This window comes from Cherax quadricarinatus, chromosome 15, assembly GCF_038502225.1.
Source record: "Cherax quadricarinatus isolate ZL_2023a chromosome 15, ASM3850222v1, whole genome shotgun sequence".
NCBI lineage: Eukaryota > Metazoa > Arthropoda > Malacostraca > Decapoda > Parastacidae > Cherax > Cherax quadricarinatus.
This window is the reverse complement of record NC_091306.1, coordinates 44,977,068-44,989,534: the sequence shown is the minus strand read 5'-3', so window position 1 is coordinate 44,989,534 and position 12,467 is coordinate 44,977,068. Positions and strand designations below refer to the sequence as shown.

General features: G+C 43.4%; 1 protein-coding gene across 2 annotated transcripts in view; it reads left to right on the top strand.

Moving 5' to 3' along the window:
- The first annotated feature begins 2,615 nt into the window (after window positions 1-2,615).
- LOC128703324 (uncharacterized) overlaps window positions 2,616-12,467 on the top strand; it is a 176,719-nt gene continuing 166,867 nt past the window's right edge. The window contains exon 1 of one of the 2 annotated variants that reach the window (XM_070085336.1): window positions 2,616-3,123. The gene's annotated coding sequence lies outside the window, so the exon portion shown is untranslated. The remainder of the gene's footprint in view (window positions 3,124-12,467) is intronic. The other variant, XM_070085335.1, reaches the window with a different exon arrangement.

The window sequence follows — 12,467 nt, the reverse complement described above, 5'->3', positions numbered from 1 at the left end:
AGGCTAGTGGACTCAATAGCTACTGCTCTTTGTACATAATTTTTCGAGGTTGAGGGACTGATTACCCCCTCTTCTACAGTCTTCCGTTTATGCTCCTGTATTGTACACAGTAAAGATATTAATATATATCTTATCTCTTACCACTGATGTATTATTTGGTTATCCTCCATTTCTAACCCTAAATGTTAACAATCCGAATAAAATCTACACTACAGTGTACCATTCTCTCGATAATTACTGTGTACTGTTCCTCGAGTATAAATATTGCTTATGTATACCCCTTTGTACTTGTATTGAAATATAATAAACAACTGATGGTCAGTTCCACAGTACTGGAAGAATAGAGCTTTGTGCTAGGGAAACCCTCTTATTCACCCCCTTCCCACCTCCAACATTGTAAAGTGGAAGACTAACCCTCTGTGTAAAAGCAACATACGGACTCCCTTCACCACACACTCCAGGGTAAATAAAACAACGAGGACTTATGGTGTTGGTGGCAGGTGGTGGTTGTAGTGGTGGTGGTGGTGGTGGTGACGGTGGTGGTGGGGATGGTGTTGGTGGTGATGGTGATGGTGATGTTGGTGGTGGTGATGGTGGTGGTGGTGATGGTGATGTTGGTGGTGGTGGGGGTGGCGGTGGTGGTGTTGGTGTTGGTGGTGGTGGTGACGTGGTGTTGGTGACGGTGGTGGTGGTGGTGGTGATGGTGACGGTGATGGTGGTGGTGGTGACGGTGGTGGTGGGGATGGTGTTGGTGGTGATGGTGATGGTGATGTTGGTGGTGGTGATGGTGGTGGTGGTGATGGTGATGTTGGTGGTGGTGGGGTTGGCGGTGGTGGTGTTGGTGTTGGTGGTGGTGGTGTTGGTGACGGTGGTGGTGGTGGTGGTGATGGTGACGGTGGTGGTGGTGGTGACGGTGGTGGTGGGGATGGCGTTGGTGGTGATGGTGATAGTGATGTTGGTGGTGGTGATGGTGGTGGTGGTGATGGTGGTGGTGGTGATGTTGGTGGTGGTGGGGTTGGCGGTGTTGGTGTTGGTGGTGGTGGTGATGATGGTGGCGGTGGCGGTGGTGGTGGTGATGGTGGTGGTGATGGTGGTGGTGGTTGTGGTGGTGGTGACGGTGGTGGTGGTGGTGGTGGTGGTGATGGTGACGGTGGTGGCGGTGGTGGCGGTGGTGGTTGTGGAAAATTTTTTAATTTTCCGAAACTATAGTGCCTAATAGGTGTTTAATGTGTCTATATGGGTCAAAAATGTATTTGAAAATAAGAGTAGAACCAAGAGTTCCCTTTGCGCATGCGCGGATGTGCGGGGGGGAGAGGCGCGGATTGTTTTGAATGTGGTGAAGAAGCTGAGAAAGCATGGAACCACAAAATTGACATTCACGGCGGCCTAAGGATTAATATAGGCCTCATTTCATAATAAGAAGTGTCGTAACTGTTCCTGGTGGAGAGTGAGGGAACGTGATTTACGGGACCACGGTAATAGAGTGGTAAAAAGTGTGATAAGAGTAGGACCGGGTGGCAGGTGCACGGCCAGGGTGTGTCCAGGGGACATGCCCGTGTGTTAATCCTCGCTCATCGGCCTCAGATCTTAATGGAGTGACCTCTAATTTGTATAATAGTTATGAGACGTTAAATCGTCTTGTGAATGGTAATGTAATCAGTGATAATAACATTGAGTTAAGAGAATGCGGGATGTGAAATAGAGCGCCTTGCTCCGAGTGAACGTGTGACTCTCGTACCGGGGATAATGGAGATTTATGGAATCACGACTTCTAACCGGGACAAACCGACGGATACCTCGTCCTGCCGGAATGAGAACCGTGTCGGTGTAGCAGGACATCGAAACTGAGATGGTGAATGGAAGAAATAAGGAGTATCAATCACCCACAGTTAAGTAACCCTTCTAGTTATAACAAACTTATGCTGGCCAGTTGTGTTATGTTGTAATTAGATAGGTTATGAGTGATCCAACTACATCAAGTGACCACCAGAGAACATCTGGTAAGTGGTGGGATTATGTATAAATGTTTTCCTTGATGGATGTATCCAGGTGTATCCTACCCCCCTCCCCTTCATTCAGCTAAACTAATATAATCTATACAGTCCACAATTAATTAGTAGCACCGTACTTGTGGGTGCTACCCAATCCATACTGGTCTCGAATAGATATGGATAAGATTGTGAGGTCGAGGGGACCACTTGGTGCGACCAGGGGTGGTTAAGTTTTCTCACATGTCTACACGGGGTGACTACGGTAAACAATATGATTGTCTCCCAATGAGATTACTGGTATGTATATAATGTTGAGGTACATACAGGTAAGCACCCTAGAAAATTTTCCATAGTGGTGGTGGTGATGGTGATGTTGGTGGTGGTGATGGTGGTGTTGGTGGTGGTGACGGTGGTGGTGGTGATGGTGATGTTGGTGGTGGTGATGGTGATGTTGGTGGTGGTGATGGTGGTGGTGGTGGTGACGGTGGTGGTGGTGACGGTGGTGGTGGCGACGGTGGTGGTGGTGGTGGTGACGGTGGTGGTGGTGGTGGTGGTGATGGTGATGTTGGTGGTGGTGGTGTTGGTGACGGTGGTGGTGGTGGTGGTGACGGTGGTGGTGGTGGTGGTGGTGACGGTGGTGGTAGCAGACGAAGGTCACTGGAGCTGGGGTTGAAGCTCGCCATGCTGCCGAGGCTGGCAGTGTGTAACTGGTAAGTGTGGTGGTGGGTTGTGTGGCTCCCAGCTAGTCCTCTGACCTGCCAAGGCCTGAGTAGGCTACCAACCTGGCGTCATGATGCCTACTCATACCCACATGCATTTTTTTTTTTAATAGAATTTAACAGCAACTAAAAATACAAGTGATTCTTGAGGAAATAAATGAGGTGGAATTAACTGAATTATGAATTAACGTCTTCCAATACAGTGACCAAACTCCAAGTGCTGTAGAAAGCCTAAATAATAAGAAATCTTTAATTTTAAGTGTGTAGTGTGTACTGTAAGGTGACATGCATCAAGGGTCGGGGATGTACCGTGAAAGTAGTGACAGTTGTAACCACGTGGTCGGCCGCCCTGCTTCATTACCTGTTACCTGACCTCCTGCACCACGTGCTCGACCTAACCTCACCTCAGACTGGTAGGTACACCGCTACTCTTAGGGTTTGTTCAATTATTAGCGGTTTAACTTTTTTTATGATTACTGAACGTCCAGACTCCTCTTCATGGTGCGTAACACTGTTCTGTAAACTGTAGCGAACTCTTTGTTGAGTATAAACTCAACAGGTGATTTTTTTTCCCTGACAAATAGATTTATAATCAGGCGATTTACCCCTAACAGTTAAATTTATACTACTGTGTGCCGTGCCTCACATAGCCTAGCCTAGATAGCCACCAGGCTAAAACGTTGTGTAGCTTTAAAAATAGGTTAGATAAATACATGATTGGGTATGAATTGGACCTGGCTAGCTTGTGCTAATAGGTCTGATGCTGTGCTCCTTAAGTGAGTGTGACCTGACCTGACTAGGTTGGGTCATTGGCTTAAGCCGGTAGGAGACTTGGACCTGCCTCGCATGGGCCAGCAGGCCCGCTGCAGAGTTCCTTCTTTCTTATGTTCTATCATTGGAAAATACTGTTCGGAAATCTAGAGTCTTGCGATTTTCTACAAATAAGTAAGTTTGCCGATGATACCAAAATAGTCCGTCAGATTATTTCTGACGGACTATTTAAGTTAATCTTAAATGGAAGTATAACTGACTTAGCTCGTCCAAGTTCACTGTATTGACTTTTTTTTTAACAAAACTGGATACATCAGCAGTGTGCTGCTACTGTTTATTCTGTGTACGAATGGTATACAATACCGACAAGATGAGATTAAGACACATGTGCAACATCTGGGTATCTTTATTGTAGACGTTTCGCCATCCAGTGGCTTTATCAATACAAATTCTAGGACATAACTTGAAGACAGTAGAACTATGTACAGAAGATGAGGTAATCAGTCCCTCAACCTAGGAGTAGGTGCGAAGAGCACCATAGTCGTGGAGATTCTCCACGACTATGGTGCTCTTCGCACCTACTCGTAGGTTGAGGGACTGATTACCTCATCTTCTGTACATAGTTCTACTGTCTTCAAGTTATGTCCTAGAATTTGTATTGATAAAGCCACTGGATGGCGAAACGTCTACAATAAAGATACCCAGATGTTGCACATGTGTCTTAATCTCAACTGTTTATTCTATATGATAATTACACAGTGGGAACAAAAGCTAGCTGTTTCTCTGTCATATTGAATCATGCAGGATGGTGTTCATACAAGGTCAGCCTGACCTTGGAGACTTCAGTAGGGCAATGAGGATCTCGTCAAGCATTCCAGTAAGGGTTCATCAGCTACTGCAGCTTGCCTTCCAGCATAGCTGGAGTTATTACTATCACTTGGGAATTACCATCTTTCAGAATAGTCTATTCCATACACAGGAGCAGTGCGTGAGTACTAGTTATGTGAGTGCTGACTGTTTGAGGGCTTGTTTTGTGAGGACTGGTTTTGTGATAGTTGGGTGCTGACTGTTTGAGTGTTGGGCTATGTGAGTGCTGATTTTGCGAGTGATGTGTGAAAGCTCGTTGTGTGGAGGCTATGTGAGTCCTGGTTTTGTGATGGTAAACTGTGTGAAAGCTGGTAGTGTGAGGACTGGTGTGAGAGCTGGTAAAGTAAGGACTGGTGTGAGAGCTGGTAATGTGTAGACTGGTGTGAGAGCTGGTAATGAGAGGACTGGTGTGAGAGCTGGTAATGTAAGGACTGGTGTGAGAGCTGGTAATGTGAGGACTGGTGTGAGAGCTGGTTGTGTGAGGGTTGGTGTGAGAGCTGGTAGTGTGAGGACTGGTGAGAGAGCTGGTAGTGTGAGGACTGGTGTGAGAGCTGATTGTGTGAGGACTGGTGTGAGAGTTGGTAATGTAAGGACTGGTGTGAGAGCTGGTAGTGTGAGGACTGGTGTGAGAGCTGGTAGTGTGAGGACTGGTGAGAGAGCTGGTAGTGTGAGGACTGGTGTGAGAACTGATTGTGTGAGGACTGGTGTGAGAGTTGGTAATGTAAGGACTGGTGTGAGAGCTGGTAGTGTGAGGACTGGTGTGAGAGCTGGTTCTGTGTGTCATTGTTGTGTGTGAGGACTGACTACGAGAGTGAGGACAGGTATTTGGATGTACTGTATCGTGACGCCAGACTGGACAGTGGATAACGGAGCGTAAAACCCCCAGATAGCGTCAAGTTACTGGCTGTTGGGGGTTAGTAACCGTCTCGTGCATGAGCGTTGCTCCTAACCCCTCACCCTCCTGTCTCCCCCTTCTCCTAAAGCGAGGGTCCTTGACGCTGGTGAGGGGCTCTTGATCAAGGGAATTGGATCTGTGCTCCAGTTCCCTGAATGGAGCCTGATTACCTTCCATCTCCCGTCCTCTACAGGCGCTGTATAATCCCTACGGGTTTAGCACTCCCTCATGATTATAATAATAATGTCCCCCCTTTCCTCATCTCCCACTCGAGTCCAGTTCCCTTCCCTGAATCCCCCCATTTTCCGTCCCTCAGTGACCCATCTCTGTCTACTGTTGGTCTTTCCCTATTTTCCCCTTGCCCATTTACCTTCTCTTCTTTTCTCCCGTTTATTTGTTTAGCATACTGCTCCTAACCTCTTCCTCTCACTTCTCATACCTCTCTCTCTCTCTCTGCCCCTCTCACTCCTAGTTCTTATTTATTCTCTTTTCCCTCATGCCCGTCTGATATCTGGTTCTCTCCTCCCCTGCTTTTCATCCACCCTCCGGGGTGACTCAGCCTAGCATCATCAGATGTCATTAACTGCCTCCCACAACACTTGCCTTCACTCATCCACCACTATTTAATTCTTCATATTCTCCTGTACCATCTCATTCTTAAACGATTCCTAATATATTTGTACTTTACGTCCATATATGAATAGGCTCTTATAACCTCCCATTGTTACAAATATTCATCAGTGGGCTTCCGTAAACTCCCATTCTGAGGCCATCCATTATTGGGCTCTCTTCTTCCCATGCATTTCCCTACATTTAACGCGGTTGTTTTGTGTTTTAAAATACTGATATGAAAGGTGATTCTATGCATAGCAATATAGGACGCTTTTTATATTACAGCGTTCGTTTAACTTTATTGGCCACATCAAGAAGGATTTTTTTTTTAACGGCTAGGATCTAGGTGAAATGGCCAGGGTATGTTCGATATTAGAGAAATCATTAGAGGCGACATGATAAATTATATCGGACAGGAAACTGTGAGTGACAGACAGATTGCCGACAAATCTGTAAAATGAAACAGAAAAGTAAACCTTTAATGAATAATAAAGACTTGCCTGAGGCAAGTTCTGTTCATATCGTGACCAGCTCAGCGGCTCGTCAGAGCTGTCCTGTCAGGTGCTGCTTAAGAGCGTCCTTGATGGCAAAGGTTACTTGTTATAATGTCTTAAGATGGATACACAACTACGACTTTTATACTCTCACAGCGGGTGAGGCGAGACAGGGCTCTAAACCAGGTGTTGGGCCATGTTTTCGGGGAATAAGTTGCGTAGTTATACAGATAATTTATCTCAGATTCTGTTTGATGTTGCTTTTATGTATAACTGCTACGTCTGGGTGGCTCATATTTATTTACTGTCTGCCTTTTTAATTATCTACTTAATGTTGTTCCATGACAGTGTGTCAGGTGGTCATGATGGTGACACCTGCGTTCTTGGTGTTTTGGGTACTGCAAACTTGCTTACCACGTAATATTTGCCACAACTCCACGGGGTATAGTGTAGACACAAGCTTTGGTGTAACTGTGATTTCGAGAAAGTGAAATCTATGCTGCCTTTCCTAACTGCCTAGGTGATGGTTAGTTTTCTAGAAAAACCTGTTGATAATATTATTCAGTATCAGATTTAATGTTTTATGTTGCCAAGGCTTCTTTTTTTTATTTTTAGTTTTTTGTCTACAATACGGGGTGAAATGTTTGGAGAAATCTGTAGAAGATTTTTGTTGAAGATGTTGGAAATTTCTTTAGTTAGTCGCTTATGCTCCATATCTTAAATGCCTCCCCCCCCCCCAGGAAATAATCCAGTAGTACTCCTTGTTTAGTCCCCTCAAGGGAGGTTCCTTGACGCTGGCGAGGGGCTCTTGATCTAGGGAATTGGGTATGTGCTCCAGTTCCCTGAATTGAGCCTGAGTACCTTCCATTTCCCCCCCCCTACATGCGCTGTATAATCCTACGGGTTTAGCGCTCCCCCATAATTATAATAATAATAATCCTTGTTTAGTAGTTTGTACATCATACTGTCAGTATTATCGCCATGTTGTAGATGTACACTGACATATCTTTAACTGCACCGGATGTTATGTCACAGGGATTTCTCTAAACTAGTTGTTCTTCTGTGTAGTGTTATTAAGGAGGGTCACTACTAATATAATTTCATGGAAACTCATGTACTGTACACAAGTCAAAACTGTAAGTCATTGTTTTGAAGAGTTTAGGCTGGCCTAACCAGCTTATACCGTAGACTAGAGAGAATTTACATTGCGATTGGGGTTGCCCATCATGGCGTCGCCATCCCAGGTCATTAGTTTTCACGATTCAGGCCACTTCATACCTTAGCCTGACCTTCATATCATGACTTCAGCATCGCAGTTTATGTCCTAACATGACAACACCACACACAACTAGGGTCGTCTTTCCACCCTAGAGTGTTCCCGTAGAGGACTTGACCACAACTTGGAACTATCAAATGAGGTCTCATCAGAATGAGTTTTGATAATTGTTACACATCATATCAGAAGTTTTCGAAACCAGCGCGGTCACCAAATTTTATGCCTGCTGTGGGAACTGTAAGCAATCGTATTTCATTAGGCTTCCTGATGGGCTATCGTTAAGTAGATTACTAGATTTTTTTTATCAGTTTTAGCTTATAACTTGAGAAACCTGATCCGATCGGCTGTAAATCTGCGCTTGTTTACTGTAACAAGTTGAGGGTTGTGTAACTGAGGACATTGACAGGTGCTCTCTGATCAGTTTTACATAAACCATTCCAGGGATAACTTGAAAAAGCCTCTTTCGACAGGTTTCAAACTTTCAAAAAAATGATGTATCCTAAGAAGAGTTTGATTGTTATTGCAATGTGGGTGCCAACTGATTAATTTAATTTAAAACAAAATCGTGTATTTTTCTCATAAGTAACGTAGCCTCTTCTCATCTGATGCATCTCATGAGTAACGTAACATCTCATAAGTGTAGGACATGATACAAATTTTCTGATTTACTAACACATTCAGTAATAAACCTTGAATTGTGAGATTCGGGATCGACACCATGCCTAACCCTTCTAGGGTAGGGTAGGTGCCTGAGTCCGAGCCTTTAGCTCATAAGACTGTCATTCCCATTAGTCCCCTTGGGGCGGGGATGGCAGACCAGAGAGGCCTAGCTTGTGGCTAGGCCTGGGGACAGTTGGTCCCAAAGATGAGGAGGTACTTGTGCCTCCTCCCATGGGAGACTTAGGTCTCAGACACTCCCTAAAGAGGGAGCCAAGGCCGGGCCACCACTTGGAAAAGGCCCGGGCCGGGAGAATACCGGCTAATCTTTAATAATGTGAGATTCGGACCAATGACAGGAGAATGATTCTTCTAATAAGCTTCAAACTTCCATACAAAACTTTCTTCAAAAGAAAGTTTGCGTTGAGTTTGTAGATTGTAAGTTTTAATTTTCCGGTTTTATTGAACAAATATAACTTTTGGTTTTGATTATAATAATTGAACAAATTGGTTAGTGTGCGATGGAGTCAGTACCCGATCAGCCGGGCTGTGGTTCGTACGTTGGACTACATGCACCCAGCAGAAACAGCCTGGTTGATGAAGGACGGGGCCGCGGCGAGCATTGACCCCCAGATCACCCTCCAGGTATACCCCAGGTAGGTACCTCTTCTGATCTCTTTCAGTACCTGAACGCTGGTGTATTGTGATTACATTTTCCGAGTGATCGTGGGCTGTGTAGGTGTCAGTTTATCAGTTTTACTGAAAAGAATAATAATTAAAATAGTGGTTTTTCAGGCTACAGTTCATGGCTGCCCCATTCGATAGGCTAAATTTAACCCTTGAAAGCGGATATATCTTGAAAGAGCTTTGGACTGTTATTGTAATCTGGTTGCCAATTTGCTACATTTCACTTCAGCTTCTCACGTGTCCTTTTCTGGGAGCTCACAGGAGATGTGTGATATTCCAGTTTATTAAAGTACGTTATTACAGGATGTAGAGAATTTGAAATACAATGTAACTGAGAAGAGCTGAGAAACATTGGAAACTCGCGTTTTTATTGGGGTTCACGAGTTTAGTGAACCGTTAAAATAATTTATTTTCCAACGACTCAAGTACTCTTCTCTTTCTCCAAGATTTTCGTTTATAGCCTGAAAAGGCCACATCCGATCGACTTTTAAAAAACGTCAGTTTTGTTGAGGTATAATTAGGGCAGTTGCTCATTTGTCAATTTTATATAGTCATTGCCTGATTTTGGTTTCCAGGCCGTAACTTAAAAATTTGTCTTCAGATGGGCTGTAAACTTTCAACTCGGGTGTATCTTAATTAAAAGAATCTATGTATTGTTATTAGTGTGTGTGTAGGTCCAAATTTGTCATTATTATTTAAAAAATGGTGTTGCATTATTTTCACTGAAATAAGTATTAAACATCTGACTGACTTAGTTTTTCGGGGCTGGTGTGCTTTACTAAATGAAAAGTTTAACTAGTTTTTGGGTTAAGTTTTAATTTTAGTTTTTATTAAGCGAATCGTTTTTTGTGCAGTATTTTATTAACAGAATCGTTTTCTGTGCAGTAACTGGATAATGCCACATCTGATCGATTTGAAACCCATAAAGCTTCTTTATCTTACATAGTGAAAGGTTTGAATTGCTTTTGGCCTGAGGTGCCAACTTTCCCAATATTATTGAAGAAATCTGGAAAACCGGAATAATGATTTTTCATCCTATTTTTGTGAATGCTTCATTCTATCGGCTTCAAACCTACGGCGCCGATTACTGGCTCAAGTTCAGATTACAAGTTTTTCTAACCTTGCACAAGTAGTGTTAGAGCATTTATTAATATAACATTTATTAATAGATGCCGAAGTTAAATGTTTAATTATCTTTTTATAAAATCCCATCCAAGTAAATTATCTTACAATATACATTGATCATTTATAAACACCAAAATTGTATCATTTCCAGTAACTGACACAGAACCTGAGGAAATATATTACGCTATCTTACTCTGGTAATAAGAGGTTTTACATTAGATAGGAACTCTGTAATATACCGAAATGATCCTCTTCTTTGACAAATGCCCGTAACGTAATACGTATTAGCTCTTCTGCCTTGTAACCTGAGGCCCAGTATTGTCTATTTGTTTGTGTTTCAGTTGTAATGATCAATACGTAAGAAATAACTCGCCGGATTTTTATACACCACTTCTCAGAACGTATAGCTGCATCTTTCTATACTAGCTGTCTAAACCCTCTCATTATGCAATCAAAGATTATTGTCATTTAAGCAACCACCCGCTTATCCCTGGTGACACACTCACTTCTGACCTCAATACCACCACCAGTCTAACTTTATCATCCTTATATGTAGGAAGAATTAAGCCTCAACTGAACGGCTTCATTACACCTGTACAGTTATTTACTGACTCTCTTTTCTGTTTCATCTATCTCTCCTTTTTTTTTTACACAGGGTTTGACAAGGTTAGGTTAAGGATCCCTAGCTCTCTCTCTCTCTCTTTCTCTGTCTCTGTCTCTGTCTGTCTGTATCTCTCTCTCTCTCTCTCTCTCTCTCTCTCTCTATATATATATATATATATATATATATATATATATATATGTGTGTGTGTGTGTGTGTGTGTGTGTGTGTGTGTGTGTGTGTGTGTGTGTGTGTGTGTGTGTGTATTCATCGTATGGCCTCTTGAGGCGGAACAATGTGATGTTGGGTGGAATCCTGGCCTGCCGCAGTTGGTAAATGATTCAAAACCACTTGTTTCGTGATCTCATTTCTATATAGACTACTTATGGAGGCGGGTATTAATACAGGAGGAGGATGAAATTAATCCTTGAGCATCCACTGCCAAGAGTGTCCTCTCAGAATGAAACAAGCCTAGTTCGCTAGGCTCATGTTTGTAAGATCGATGGCTCAGTTGGTAAGGTGACATGTACAGTGAGTGGCCTCTTGAGGCGGGACAATATGTCGTGGGGTAGAATCCTGGCCTGCTGCAGTATTCTTCCTCCGTAAGTCATGGGTGTCGTAAGAGACGACTAAAATGCTGGGAGCAAGGGGCTAGTAACCCCTTCTCCTGTATATATTACTAAATTTAAAAGGAACTTTCGTTTTCCCAAATATAAGATCAGTACTGCGACTGGCCAAGATTCGAACCCAAGACATTTAGGCATCCTCCGAGGAAGCTGGTTAAACTGTCGGCACTCCTGACCACTACACCATCATTGCACATAACGTTAGGTATCTAGTGAGAACACTAGACATGCTTCCCCTAACACTGGCCACATTTGGTGAGTAGTAAGTTCGGAGACTACTTTCATTCTAGATTGTAGATGAATGGTTCACAGAACCGACACGTTGATTCTCTCAAGAGCAAAACAAATCGATGCAACTAAGGAAACAAATGATTTTTAAAACAGAAAAGTACTGCAACTGGCCGAAATTCGGCCAGAAAGTGACATTGCAAACAGGAGGCTTCCTTAAAACAAGATAGTAGTGTTGAATGTTGTTCGGATATTGGGAAATATTTTTTTTCAGACTAACTGTGATTAGGAAGTGGACTGATTTAGCCGAGTTACTGATTTACCTGGAGTCTACCTGGAGGTCGTTCCGGGGATCAGCGCCCCCGCGGTTCAGTCCTTGATCAGGCCTCCCAGTGGATCGAGGCTTGATAAACCAGGCTGTTACTTCTGGTCGCACGCAATAAAACGTATGATCCATAGAACGGTATTTATCTAGTTCCCTCTTGAAGGCAGCTAGGGGGTCTATTGGTAATTTCCCTTGTTCCTGGTGGGAGGCTGTTGAACAGTCTTGGGCCTGGGACATTTGTGTTTTCTCGTAGTGTACTCATGGCACCCCGACTTTTAATCACAAGTATGTTGCACCATATGCCTGGTCATTTGCTTTCGTAGAGTGGTTTGGGTGCGAAAGCAAATTTATTAAAATTTTGAGGTTAGCTACGACAGTGCCAACGAGGCAAGACAAAAAGTAAAATCTGTCAAAGGCAGTTAAGAGACCAGGGCCATGGATCCAGATTAGACTCCCGTAGCCAGAGTTAAGAATGTATAACTATGCGCGCGCACATACCGAAAATCTCTTTCCCAAATCAAAAGGAAATATATCGTAAAATATCAATTCAAAATGGTGTAAAAATTCTTTTTCATCCATGTTAGGAATTAAGT